This window comes from Nycticebus coucang, chromosome X (assembly GCF_027406575.1).
Source record: "Nycticebus coucang isolate mNycCou1 chromosome X, mNycCou1.pri, whole genome shotgun sequence".
In the NCBI taxonomy this organism is placed as follows: domain Eukaryota; kingdom Metazoa; phylum Chordata; class Mammalia; order Primates; family Lorisidae; genus Nycticebus; species Nycticebus coucang.
The window spans coordinates 28,674,978-28,688,328 of record NC_069804.1 but is presented as its reverse complement, the minus strand read 5'-3'; positions in this window follow the sequence as shown (position 1 = coordinate 28,688,328).

Below are 13,351 nucleotides of genomic sequence, written 5' to 3'. Positions count from 1 at the left end.
AATTAATGCCCCTCGGTCTTTTGGCATTTTTAATGTGTGTTTTTCAGAAATGGGTGTTCTCAGAGAGAAGGGTGTGAAAGTGATTGTTTTTTGTACAATGTCTTCCAAATGACCCTGAGTAGGCACTTGACATAAATATTCTTATGTCATAAAAATGTGTTATCTGTAAACCAGGTAGGCTCAGGATAACTGGCAAATACATTTAAACAAACAGCACGGAGTGGCTGAATTTTTCATATAATACACTGCTTGTTAAAAATGAGTCTTTTATTATTATAACTCACTAATTTAACAAATAGTACAAAAATGGGGTGGCGGAGCAAGATGGTGGACTAGAGCTATCTCCTTGCAGGCTACTTGAGGTAAGACCGGGGAAAGTGGCCTTCGGCCACCTTTGCTGGGGGAATCTGCACAGAAACATCACTCCAGTGGTACAGTGAAGTAGCAGGAGACTTCAGGAGCCAAGGAGGAAGTCTGTACCTGAGGAAAAAAGACATGGAAGGCAGGTGCTTGGTATGGGCAGAGGCCAGTTAGTTGGCTCTCCCATGGAGGTCATGGGACAGGAAAGGGTTATCCTGTGTATTTTGATTTTGGAATAGGCTGCTTGCTGGAGCAGCAAGTAGACTCAAACAGTGTCCAGTGGCCAGGCTTGAATGCTGAGTGGGGTGGTTCTCCCATTGGCTTGGCTGCTGACATGGTGCTGCCACTATGAAGAACATGTGCGAGAAGAACATTCCACAGGGTCCTTGTTCATGTCCAGCTGTGGTGTGCTGACTGAGCTAGACTGGCCAAATTTGGAGTAAGCTAAGCATCCCTGACACTTCCCAAAAAGGCCACGTGGTTGCCAGGATCCACTGTCTGACGTACTGCAGGGAAGTCTGGCAAGAGCTTTCAGACGCCAGCCCCATGAGGACTGAATGCTGATGAAGCAAACAGGCCCAGATTGAAGGCAAAGAAGTCAGAAAGTCAAGATTCAGCCTCCTGGAAGAACACACATCAACCCCGCTGAGGCGAGCTGCAACCCCAAGGATACAAACAAAAGGTACAAAATCCATCACCAAGCAGACAGGAGTCCACTCCCCCATGAGAACAGCTCGGAGTGCACCACAAACAAACAATCAGAGTTCAAAGGTCCTCCCACTACAATCCACGGGAGAGACCCTCTAAAAACTGGACCTACCTCCCCTACTAGGGTGCCATGGCGTCCTCCTGCCAGACATAAAACTGTATATATTCTCTACCTGCAATTCTGAGTTCCCAGAACTCCCCTCCACTCTTACTCTGAGGTCTGGAGGCCTGTCCTCCAGGAGTCCAGATTCTTGGGTAATTTCTCGAGGGGTGTGGACAGGGCCTGGACTGCAGCTGGTCAGTGCTGATTCTGCAGCACAGGAGTGAGGAGAAGACGGTCGGCTGAGAGGGAACCACTTCGGAGTAGCAGTGCCCCAAGGTGCAGAGCAGCAGCCATTTTTGGCAATAATAGGGCTCACCCTGCATATTCTGAAGTCACACCCCGTCTCTCTGGGCAACCAGAGGCCGGGCACCTTTGCAGGTGGCAACTACCATGGAACAGATCTGGGATGAAAACACTTGCCCCATGATTAAAGGGTTTGCCTGAGGTGGTACCAGCCTGGGTGGAGCGCAGGGACTAGAAAACACATGCACAGAGCCGGGAGATTCCCAGGAGGGCTGACCCAGAGGACTGCTTTACTGAGCCTAAGATGCACCCAGCACTCAGGGGATCATCAGTCTATAGACAAAGTAAGGCAGGAGACTAGAAATGACAGCTAACCGTGCTGCAAATACAAACCTGCAGGAGCAAAGACAGGGCCTAAGGTGCAGGTTCTGAGAACTCAAAACACCTTCTCTTCTGCAGGGGAATTTAGCAGAGACAGAAACAAATTCCTGCAAAGTTGTTCTGTTCTGTCAGTAACATCAATCGGGGCGGGGATGGAACTGAATGAACATCTCCCAGCCTCCATCAAGTGCTCAAGGTTGTCAGGCCTCACCTCCTCCTGCTGGATACAGGCAGTGAGCAGCAACCTGGCTGAGCAGACATAGATTTCCTTGTGATTCAGGCAGGTGCAAACACCTGGAGTATCTGCTCATTGGAGGTAACTGGGTCACAGCCCTGTGGGGTTAACAGTGACTGTGTGTGACAGAGGTGCAAGGTGGGGAAGGAGGAATCAACCTTCCCAGACTAATCTATTTTCTGGGTGGGTCCTCCCGACTTCACGGAGCACTGGAGCAAATCATATTTGAGTTGTCAGCAGACCTGCGATCTAGTTGCCAAAGACGTTTTAAAATCTCTCACCTGAGACAGGTGCTGACTAAGACAATTGATTGGGACCTTTTGAACTTAGCCAATTGCCCAAGGACTATCAAAGTGGTGCCCTGGATGTGTGCTTCTAGTAAGGTTTGATTTTCCTTTGCCAATTGTTGCCTGTGGGGGGTGGTGTGATTTAATTGCTGGTATTTCTCCACAGCTGAGATTTCAACCCAGAGTAACTATTTCACTAGGGTCAGACAGAGACCAGCTGAAAACAGGACAGAGCCACTTAGCCCCACCACACCAAGCAGGTCCTCAGTTTCTCAACCTGTAGCACTGTACAGGTCCTCGACAAAGCTCCAGGGGAAAAGTCAAATAATAATGGGGCAGAATCAGCAGAAAAACTCCGGTAACATTAATAACCAGAATAGATCAACCCCCCCAAGGAAAAATATGGCAGATGTAATTGAAGATCCCATTCATAAACAGCTGGCCAAGATGTCAGAAATATAATTCAGAATTAGGATTGCAAATAAGATTAATAGAATGGAGGAAAATTTGGAATTAGAAATTTAATGAGCAATTCAAAAGTCGGAATTAGAAATTCGAGGAGAAATTCAAAAGTTGTCTCAAGAATTTAATGAATTTAAAGACAAAACCACCACAGATTCTGACGCACTGAAGTGAGAATTTGCAGCCCTCAAAGATCTGAAAAATACAGGAGAATCCCTCAGTAACAGAGTGGAGCAAGCAGAAGAAAGGATTTCTGACATTGAAGACAAAACTTTTGAATGCTCGCAAACTCTTAAAAAGGAAGAGAAATGGAGAGAAAAAATGGATCATTCTTTCAGAGAGCACTGGGATAATTCTGAAGGCTAATATCCGCCTCATTTGAATCGCTGAAAGTGATGAAGTGGCTTCGAAAGGCACAGAGGCCCTTCTCCATGAAATTATGAAAGAGAATTTTCCAGACATGCCAAGAGATTCTGAAATTCAGATAGCAGACAGTTTCAGAACCCCAGCATGATGCAATCCAAATAAGACATCCCCCAGGCATATCATAATTAATTTCACTAAAGTTAATACGAAGGAGAAAATTCTCAAAGCAGCCAGATGGAAGAAATCCATTACCTACAAAGGGAAGAATATTAGAATGACTACAGATCTCTCTGCTGAAACTTTTCAAGCCAGAAGAGGGTGGTCATCAACTTTTTATCTCCTATAACAAAATAACTTTCAACCCCAGATCCTGTATCCAGCTAAACTGCGTTTCATTTATAATAGAGAAATTAAATACTTTAATGACATTCATATGTTGAACAAATTTGCCATAATCAAACCAGCTCTTCAGGATATTCTCAGACCTATCCTCCATAATGGCCAGGCCAATACTCTACCACAAAAGTAAACTCACTCAGAAACATTTGATCAAACTCCAACTTCCACAGTGGTGAAAGGATTAAAAATGTCCACTGGACTTTCAAAAAACTCGATACCAAAAATTTTACCAGACTTATTAATGTGAATGGATTAAACTGTCCTCTAAAGAGGCACAGATTTGCTGACTGGATACAAAAACTCAGGCCAGATATTTGCAGCATACAAGAATCACATCTTACCTTAAAAGATAAATATAGACTCAGGGTGAAAGGATGGTCGTCCATATTTCAGGCAAATTGAAATCAGAAAAAAAGCAGATGTTGCAATTCTATTTGCAGACACAATAGGCTTTAAACCAACAAAAGTAAGGAAGGATAAGAATGGTCACTTCATATTTGTTAAGGGTAATACTCAATATGATGACATTTCAATTATTAATATTTATGTACCCAACCAGAATGTGCCTCAATTTATAAGAGAAACTCTAACAGACATGAGCAACTTGATTTCTTACAGCTCCACAACAGTCGATTTCAACACTCCTTTGGCAGTGTTGGATACATCCTCCAATAAGAAGCTCAGCAAAGAAATTTTAGATTTAAACCTAAAAATCCAACATTTGGATTTAGCAGACATCTACAGAACATTTCATCCCAACAAAACTGAATACACATACTTCTCATCAGCCCACAGAACATACTCCAAAATCGATCACATCTTAGCTCACAAGGCTAACCTCAGTAAATTTAAAGGAATAGAAATTATTCCTTGCATCTTCTTGGACCACCATGGAATAAAAGTTGATCTCAGTAACAACAGGAATCTGCATACTCATACAAAAACATGGAAGTTAAATAACCTTATGCTGAATGATTGCTGGGTCAGATATGAGATGAACAAGGAAATTGCCAAATTTTTGGAACAAAAAGACAATGAAGACATAAATTATCAGAACCTCTGGGATACCGCAAAGGCATTCCAGGAGGGAAATTTATAGCACTGCAAGCCTTCCTCAAGAGAATGGAAAGAGAGGAAGTTAACAATTTAATGGGACATCACAAGCAAATGGAAAAGGGAAAATCATTCCAACCCCAAACCCAGTACAAGAAAATAAATAACCAAAATTAGAGCAGAATTAAATGAAATTGAAAACAACAGAATTATACAACAGATCAATAAATAAAAAAGTTGGTTCTTTGAAAAGGTCAATAAAATAGATAAACTTTTGGCTAACCTAACCAGGAAAAAAAGAGTAAAATCTCTAATCTCATCAATCAGAAATGACAAAGACAAAATAACAACAGACTCCTCAGAAATTCAAAGAATCCTTAATGAATATTATGAAAAATTTTATTCTCACAAATATGAAAATCTGAAGGAAATTCACCAATACTTGGAAGCATGTCGCCTTCCAAAACTTAGCCAGAATCAAGTGGAAATGTTGAACAGGCCAATATCAAGTTCTGAAATAGCATGAACCATATGAAATCTCCCTAAAAAGAAAAGCCCGGGACCAGATGGTTTTACATCAGAATTGTACCAAATCTTTAAATAGTAACTAGTACCTGTATTACTCAACCTGTTCCAAAATGTAGAAAAAGAAGGAAGACTACGCAACATGTTCTATGAAGCAAACATCACCCTGATCCCCAAACCAGGAAAAGACCCAACAAGAAAAGAAAATTATAGACCAATATCACTAATGAATATACATGCAAAAATATTCAACAAGATCCTAACAAACAGAATCCAGCAACACATCAAACACATTATACATCATGACCAAGTAAGTTTTATCCCAGGGTCTGAAGGCTGGTTCAATATACGTAAATCTGTAAGTATGATTCAGCACATAATCAAATAAAAAAACAAAGACCATATGATTCTTTCAATTAATGCAGAAAAAGCTTTTGATAATATCCAGATCCATTCATGATCAGAACACTTAAGAAAATTGGTATAGAAGGGACATTTCTTAAACTGATAGAGGCCATCTATAGCAAACCCACAGCCAAAATTGTATTGAATGGAGTTAAACTGAAATCATTTCCACTCAGATCAGGAACCAGACAAGGCTGCCCATTGTCTCCACTGCTCTTTAACATTGTAATGGAAGTTTTAGCCAGGGCAATTAGGGAAGAAAAGGCAATGAAGGATATCCATATAGTGTCAGAAGAGATCAAACTTTCGCTCTTTGCAGATGACATGATTGTATATCTGGAAAACATCAGGGATTCAACTACAAAACTCTTAGAAGTGATCAAGGAATACAGCAGTGTCTCAGGATACAAAATCAACATTTATACATTGGTAGCCTTTATATATATCAACGATAGTCAAGCTGAAAAAACAGTTAAGTACTCTATTCCATTCACAGTAGTGCCAAAGAAGATGAAATATTTGGGAGTTTATCTAACAAAGGACGTGAAAGATCTCTATAAAGAGAACTATGAAAGTCAAAAAAAAGAAATAGCTGAAAATGTTAAAAAATGGAAAAGCATACCATGCTCATCGCTAGGAAGAATTAACATTGTTAAAATGTCCACACTACCCAAAGCAATATACAATTTTAATGCAATCCCTATTAAAGCTCCACTGTCATACTTTAAAGATATTGAAAAATAATACTTTGTTTTATATGAAACCAGAAAAAACCTGGAGCAGCCAAGATATTACTCAGAAATAAAAACAAAGCAAGAGGAATCACGGTACCGGACCTCAGACTATACTATACATCGATAGTGATCAAAACAGCATGGTACTGGCACAAAAACAGAGAGGTAGATGTATGGAACACAATAGAGAACCAAGAGATGAACCCAGCTACTTACCATTATTCGATCTTTGACAAAACAATTAAAAACATTTAGTGGGGAAAAGATTCCCTATTTAACAAATGGTGCTGGGTAAACTGGCTGGCAACCTGCAGAAGACTGAAACTGGACCCACACTTTTCACCATTAACTAAGGTAGACTCTCACTGGAATAAAGATTTAAACTTAAGACATGAAACTATAAAAATACCATAAGAGAGTGCAGGGAAAACTTTTTAAGAAATCAGTCTGGGCAAATATTTTGTGAGGAGGATCCCCCGGGCAATTGAAGCAGCTTCAAAAATACATTACTGGGACCTGATCAAACTAAAAAGCTTCTGCACAGCCAAGAACACAGTAAGTAAAGCAAGCAAAAAGCCCTCAGAATGGGAGAAGATATTTGCAGGTTATGTCACCAACAAAGGTTTAATAATAACCAGAATCCACAGAGAACTCAAACATATAAGCAAGAAAAGAACAAGTGATCCCATCGCAGGCTGGGCAAGGGACTTGAAGAGAAATTTCTCTGAAGAAGACAAGCACACGGCCTATAGACATATGAAAAAATTCTCATCATCCTTAATCATCAGAGAAATGCAAATCAAAACTACTTTGAGATTTCATCCTACTCCAGTAAGATTAGCCCATATCACAAAATCCCAAGACCAGAGAAGTTGGTGTGGATGTGGAGAAAAGGGAACACTTCTACACTGCTGGTGGGAATGCAATTAATACGTTCTTTTTGGAAAGATGTTTGGAGAACACTTAGAGATCTAAAAATAGATCTGCCATTCAATCCTATAATTCCTCTACTCGGTACATACCCAGAAGACCAAAAATCACACTATAACAAAGATATTTGTACCAGAATATTTATTGCAGCCCAATTCATAATTGCTAAGTCATGGAAAAAGCCCAAGTGCCCATTGATCCACAAATGGATTAATAAACTGTGGTATATGTACACCATGGAATATTATGCAGCCTTTAAGAAAGATGGAGACTTTACCTCTTTCATGTTTACATGGATGGAGCTGGAACATATTCTTCTTAGTAAAGTATCCCAAGAATGGAAGAAAAAGTATCCAATGTACTCATCCCTACTATGAAACTAATTTGTGGCTTTCATTTGAAAGCTATAACGCAGTTATAACCTAAGAATATGGGGAAGAGGGAGAGAGAGGGGAGGGAGGGAGGAGGATGGGAGGAGGGAGGGTGATTGGTGGGATTACACCTACGGTGCATCTTACAAGGGTACATGTGAAACTTACTAAATGTAGAATATAAATGTCTTAACACAATAACTAAGAAAATGCCAGGAAGGCTATGTTAACAATGTTTGAAACATGAAAATGTGTCAAACGATCTATAAAACCAGTGTATGGTGATCCATGATTAATGTACACAGCTATGATTTAACAAAAAAAAAAAAAAAAAAGATTCAGTCTCCTTGCAACTAGAGAGTGGTCTCCGACCCCCCTCAAATATAGGAAATCCAGCATGTGTTCTCAGTCTCCTAACTCCACAGTGCCATCTCGTGTCCAGGCAATATATTTCAATACACACACACACACACACGTATATAGACATACACACAGGTATATAGAGAGTGGCCATAAAGTTTAAATTGCACACTCACGAATGTTATGGCCACCCTGTATATTGTTTTACATTTTTTCTTCCTTTTCAATTTTTTTCCTTAGGTTTTTTTCTTCCCTTTTCATTTTCTCTTTTGTTGTTGTTGCTAATATTTTTTGTTAGTTTTTTTTGTTTGTTTGTTTGTTTTGTTCTATTTTTATTCTTACATTTTCACTTTTTTCAATAGCAAGGTGCCCTCCATTGTTGTTATGTTTTTTCAGCCCCTTTTATTCTATCTATATTTTTATTTCTCTATTTTTTCTCTCTTTTGGTAGAGATTTTTCTACTTTCTCATCTTTCTCACATAAATTTCTAATACAAGACCCAATATATCCTTTTTTTTCTTTATCTTATACAATTATATTTTCAAATCGTTTATTTTATTATTTTATTCATTTTTTTCTCTTCTCTCAGGGCTGGGGAGGTCACTGCATTGGTCTGGCTGGGGTGCGGGGTTATGGTATTCTCAAGGAAGCCACAAGCTCACAGTCTTGGGTATCCTAGCTTTGGTCTTTGGAAATAAGCAATTAGTGGTAGGTCCCCACCATGAAATACTGTTGATTTCTTTCTATCCTTGGCAGAGGTGGGATATTGCTTTTTCTCAAGCTGGTAATGAGCTTCTGACTTTGAGGAACCTACTCAGCCATGCCCCCCACCCAAAGTCCCAGAGCTGCAGGTGTGGCACCATGCAGAATATCACCATTAGTCCTGTTGCTCTCTTTTTCTCTTACTGTCTTTTTTCTCTCCTTTTCTTCAAGTCTTGCCTTCCATTCCCCCTTCTGTCTTTTCTCTTTCTCTTTCTCTTTTCTTCCTCCCTTCTCACTCTTAAACCTTCTCTTCCTTTTGGCCTTATAGAAAAAGGACACTACAACACCTAAGCTCTGAAACAAGGTAATTTAAAGTGAATGAGGTAGTGAAAATGAAAAAGTAGGGTAAGGAAGTGAACAAAAAGAAAACAAACATGAGGAGGAATAAATAGAAAAATACTGGTAAATGAAAAACCAGAATAGAGCAAACACCCCAAGCCCCTCCCAAGGGATCATGAGGTAGCAGCCACAGAGGATCATACCTATAAAGCATTAATGGGAACAACAGAATGGGAATTAAAATATGGATGGCAAAGGCAATAAAGGGAATTCAAGAGAAAGTGGAAAAACAAAACAAAAAATGAATGAAAAATATGAATAATATAGAAAGGATATAGAGGAGCTTAGGGACTCAAAAGAGTCAACCAGGGAATTTAAAGATGCAATATCTTTAAATTATCAATAACAGATTAGATCACAGAGAAGAAAGACTCTCAGAACTAGAGGATAAAGCTCTTCAGTTAACCCAGGCACTTAAAGAGGTAAAAAAGAAGAGAGAGAAAACAGAATATTCGGTCAGAGAATTGTGGGAGTTCATGGAGCATTCAAACATGTGAATTATAGATATCCCTGAAGGGGAAAAAAGTATCCCAAAGGACTGGAAGCCCCACTGTAGGATTTCATAACTGAAAACTTCCCAAGTGTCACTAAAGATTCCAAATACTCCTTTTAGAGGGATATTGAACTCAAGTTGTGTAAACACAAACAGATCTTCTCCAAGACTCATTGTAATGAATCTGTCCAAAGGAAGACTTAAGAGAAAACTTCTTACCAGGAGTTAGCACCAACTGAACTAAAGGGGTAAAGCCATCAAGGTGACAGCAGATTTCCCAGCTGAAACTTTCCAAGCCAGAAGAGAGTGCCCATCTACTTTTAACATTCTTAAACAAAACAATTTTCAGCCCAGAATTCTGTATCCTGCTAAACTAAGCTTCAAAGTCACCACAACTAGACCCAGCTCCACAGGAAATACTTAGACCTATTCTCCACACTGAACATCACAATGGGCCACCAGCTAAGTAAATACCCAGAAACTAAAGTACAAAACCTAGCTTCCACAGTGGCACAAAGAATAAAACTAAGCAATGGACCTTCAAAAAATAAGATGCATTGAACTTTACCACATTTATCAATTATCTCAATAAATGTCAATGGCTTGAATTCCCCACTGAAGAGGCACAGGCTGGCCAATTTGATAAAAAAGCACAAGCCATCCACATGCTGTCTCCAGGAAATAAACATAAACTTGAAAGACAAAACAAGACTCAAGGTAAAGGGTTGGAAAAAAATAATTCAAGCAAATAAAAACCAGAGGAAAGAAGTCACAGTCTTATTTTCAGATACAAGGGGATTTAAAGCAACTAATGTTAAGAAAGACAAAGATGGTGATGGTCACTTCATACTGATCCAGGGAATAATATTTTAAGAGAACATTTCAATTCGAAATATTATGTTCCCAAACTTAAATAATCCTAGATTTATGAAACAGACATTGATTGGTCTGAACAATATGATATCCTATAACACCACAATACTGGGGACTTTAAAACCTACGTCAGAGGGGTGTTTCCTTTTCCTAAGGAAAGAAATAGTAGGAGGCATCAACAAATGGAAGAACATGCCATGCTTTGGGCTGGGAAGAATCAAAAAATTTTAAACATCTGTACTACCCAAAACAATCTACAAATTCAATGCAATCTCCATTAAAAATACCAGCATCATACTTTGAAGAGCTAAAAAAAAATAGTTCTTCATTTTGTATGGAACTAGAAAAAAACCTGAATAACCAAGGACATTTTTAGTAATAAAAACAATGCTGGAGGCATCACTCGACCAGACTTTAGGTTATGTTGCAATTCCACAGTGATCAAAACAGCATGGTATTGGCACAAAAATAGAGACATGGACATTTGGAACCAAATAGAAAACCAGGAGATGAAACCAGTCTCTTATAGCCATCTGATCTTTGATAAACCAAACAAAAGCATATACTAGGGAAAAGAACCCCTATTCAATAAATGGTCCCGGGAGAACACGATAACCACATGTAAAAGACTGAAAGTGGACCCACACATTTTATCACTTACAAAAATTGACTCAGGATGGATAAAAGATTTAAATCTAAGACATGAAACAATGAAAATCCTATAAGACAGTGTGGGAAAACTCTTGATGATGTTGGCCTGGGGAAAGATTTTTTACAAAGAAGACTCCAGCAGCAATCACAACAACAAAAATAAACAAATGGGACTTAATTAAACTGAAAAAGCTTTTGCACAGTTAAGGAAACAACAATTAAAGCAAACAGACAACCTTCAGAATGACAGAAAATATTTGCATGTTATGAATCTGACCAAGCCTTGATAACTAGGATTTATAGAGAACTCAAATTAATCAACAACAACAACAAAGAAAAATCCCATCTATCACTGGGAAAGAGACAGAATAGAACCTTCTCTGAGAAAGAAAGATGAATGCCTACACATCAAAAACATCAAAAAATGCTCATTGTCCCTAATCATCAGAGAAATGTAAATCAAAACTACGCTGAGATATCACTTAACCCCAAAGGGAAGGGTTCACACACAAAGTCCCAGCATTGCAGATGCTGACACCGGTATGGAGAGAGACACTTTTACACTTTTGGTGGGACTGCAAACTAATATAGCCTCTTTGGAAAGAAATATGAAGAACCCTCAAAGAACTCAAATTAGTCCTCCCATGAGACCCTACAATCCCACTACTAGGTGTCTATCCAGAAGAAAAAAAATCATTTTATCATAAAGATATTTGCACTGTAATGTTTATCGCAACTCAATTTATAATTGTCAAGATGTGAAAACAACCTAAATGCCCACCACCCCAGGAATGGATTAACAAGCTGCGGTGTATGTATACCAGGAGTACTATTCAGATATAAGAAAAGATGGTGACTTTTCACCTTTTGTATTAACCTAGATGGAGTTGAAACACATTCTTCTTAGTAAAGTATCACAAGAATGGAACAGCAAGCATCCAATGTACTCAATTTTATTATGAATCCAGTAGACAATCTAACACACACCTACATAGGAGAAAAACTTAATTCTATTTAAGTTGGGGGGAAGGAGGAATGAGAGAGAGGGTAGAGGAGGGAGAATGGTGTGCTCCCACTTAAAAGGCATAAGGTTGGGTTGTGTGGAACACCTTTCAGGTACAGAACACAACTACAAGAGGGAATCTACCCAAAAAATTCAAAAATTGTGACCTGATTGTACCATCATAACCTGAAATAAAACAAAAAAAAAGTTAAAAAATGGACAACACATTTGATAATACATTTCTCAAAATATATAAAAATGGCTGATAATAACATGAAGTGATGCTAAAAATCATTAGCAATCAGGGAAGTGTGACTCATAATCACAACAAGATACCACTTCACACATTCTATGACAATGACAATCAGTTCACAAGAAAGTTCCAGAAGTAGATAATGGTGATGGTTGCCCTATGTTGTGAATATAGGTAATAATGCTTTATTTTACATTTTAAAATGGTACATTTGATGTTAAGTCTATTTTACCACACACAAAAAGCAGATAATAACAATTGTTGGTGAGAACATAGAGCAATCAAAACCCTAATATACTGTTTGGAATATAAAATGGTCCAGCCATTTTAGAAAACTGTCTGGCAGTGCCTCAGAAGAATAAACATGGAATTGTCATATGACCTAGCAATTCTACTTCTAGGACTATGCCCACGAGAAATGTCCACACAAAAATCTGCAATCAAATTTTCATAGTGATATTATCCATAATAGTCTGAAGTGGAACAACCCAAGTGAAGATCAAATAATGAATAGAAAAATAAGACATATTATTTAGTGACAAAAAGATATGAAGTACTGATACATGCCCCCAAATGGATAAACTTTCAAAGTGTTATATTAAGTGAAATAATCAGTCATAAAGGACAATATATTGTATCATTCCATTTATATTGAATGTTCAGAATAGGCCTAACCATATAGACAGAAAGTGGATGGATGGTTGCCCAGGTCTGAGGTAGGGAGAAGGGTATGTTTTGGGAGAAATGGATAATGTCTGCGAATGGGTATGAGATTTCTTTGGGTGATAATCATAATGTTCTAAAATTAATTGTGATTATTGTTCACATAACTCTGTCAGTATGTTAAAAAACCACTGAATTGGTTAAATTTAATTTAAACCATTTTAAATTGTACATGAATTATATCTCAATAAAGCTGTCATTTTTTAAATAGAGGATGAGCCTTTTCCAGTTCATAGAAATGGGAAACTATTGTGTGGGAGTTTGTATTGACAAAAAGGAAGCTTCTGGGGGATGTATCTACTATATTTATCTCCCCCAAAGTTAGATTTCTA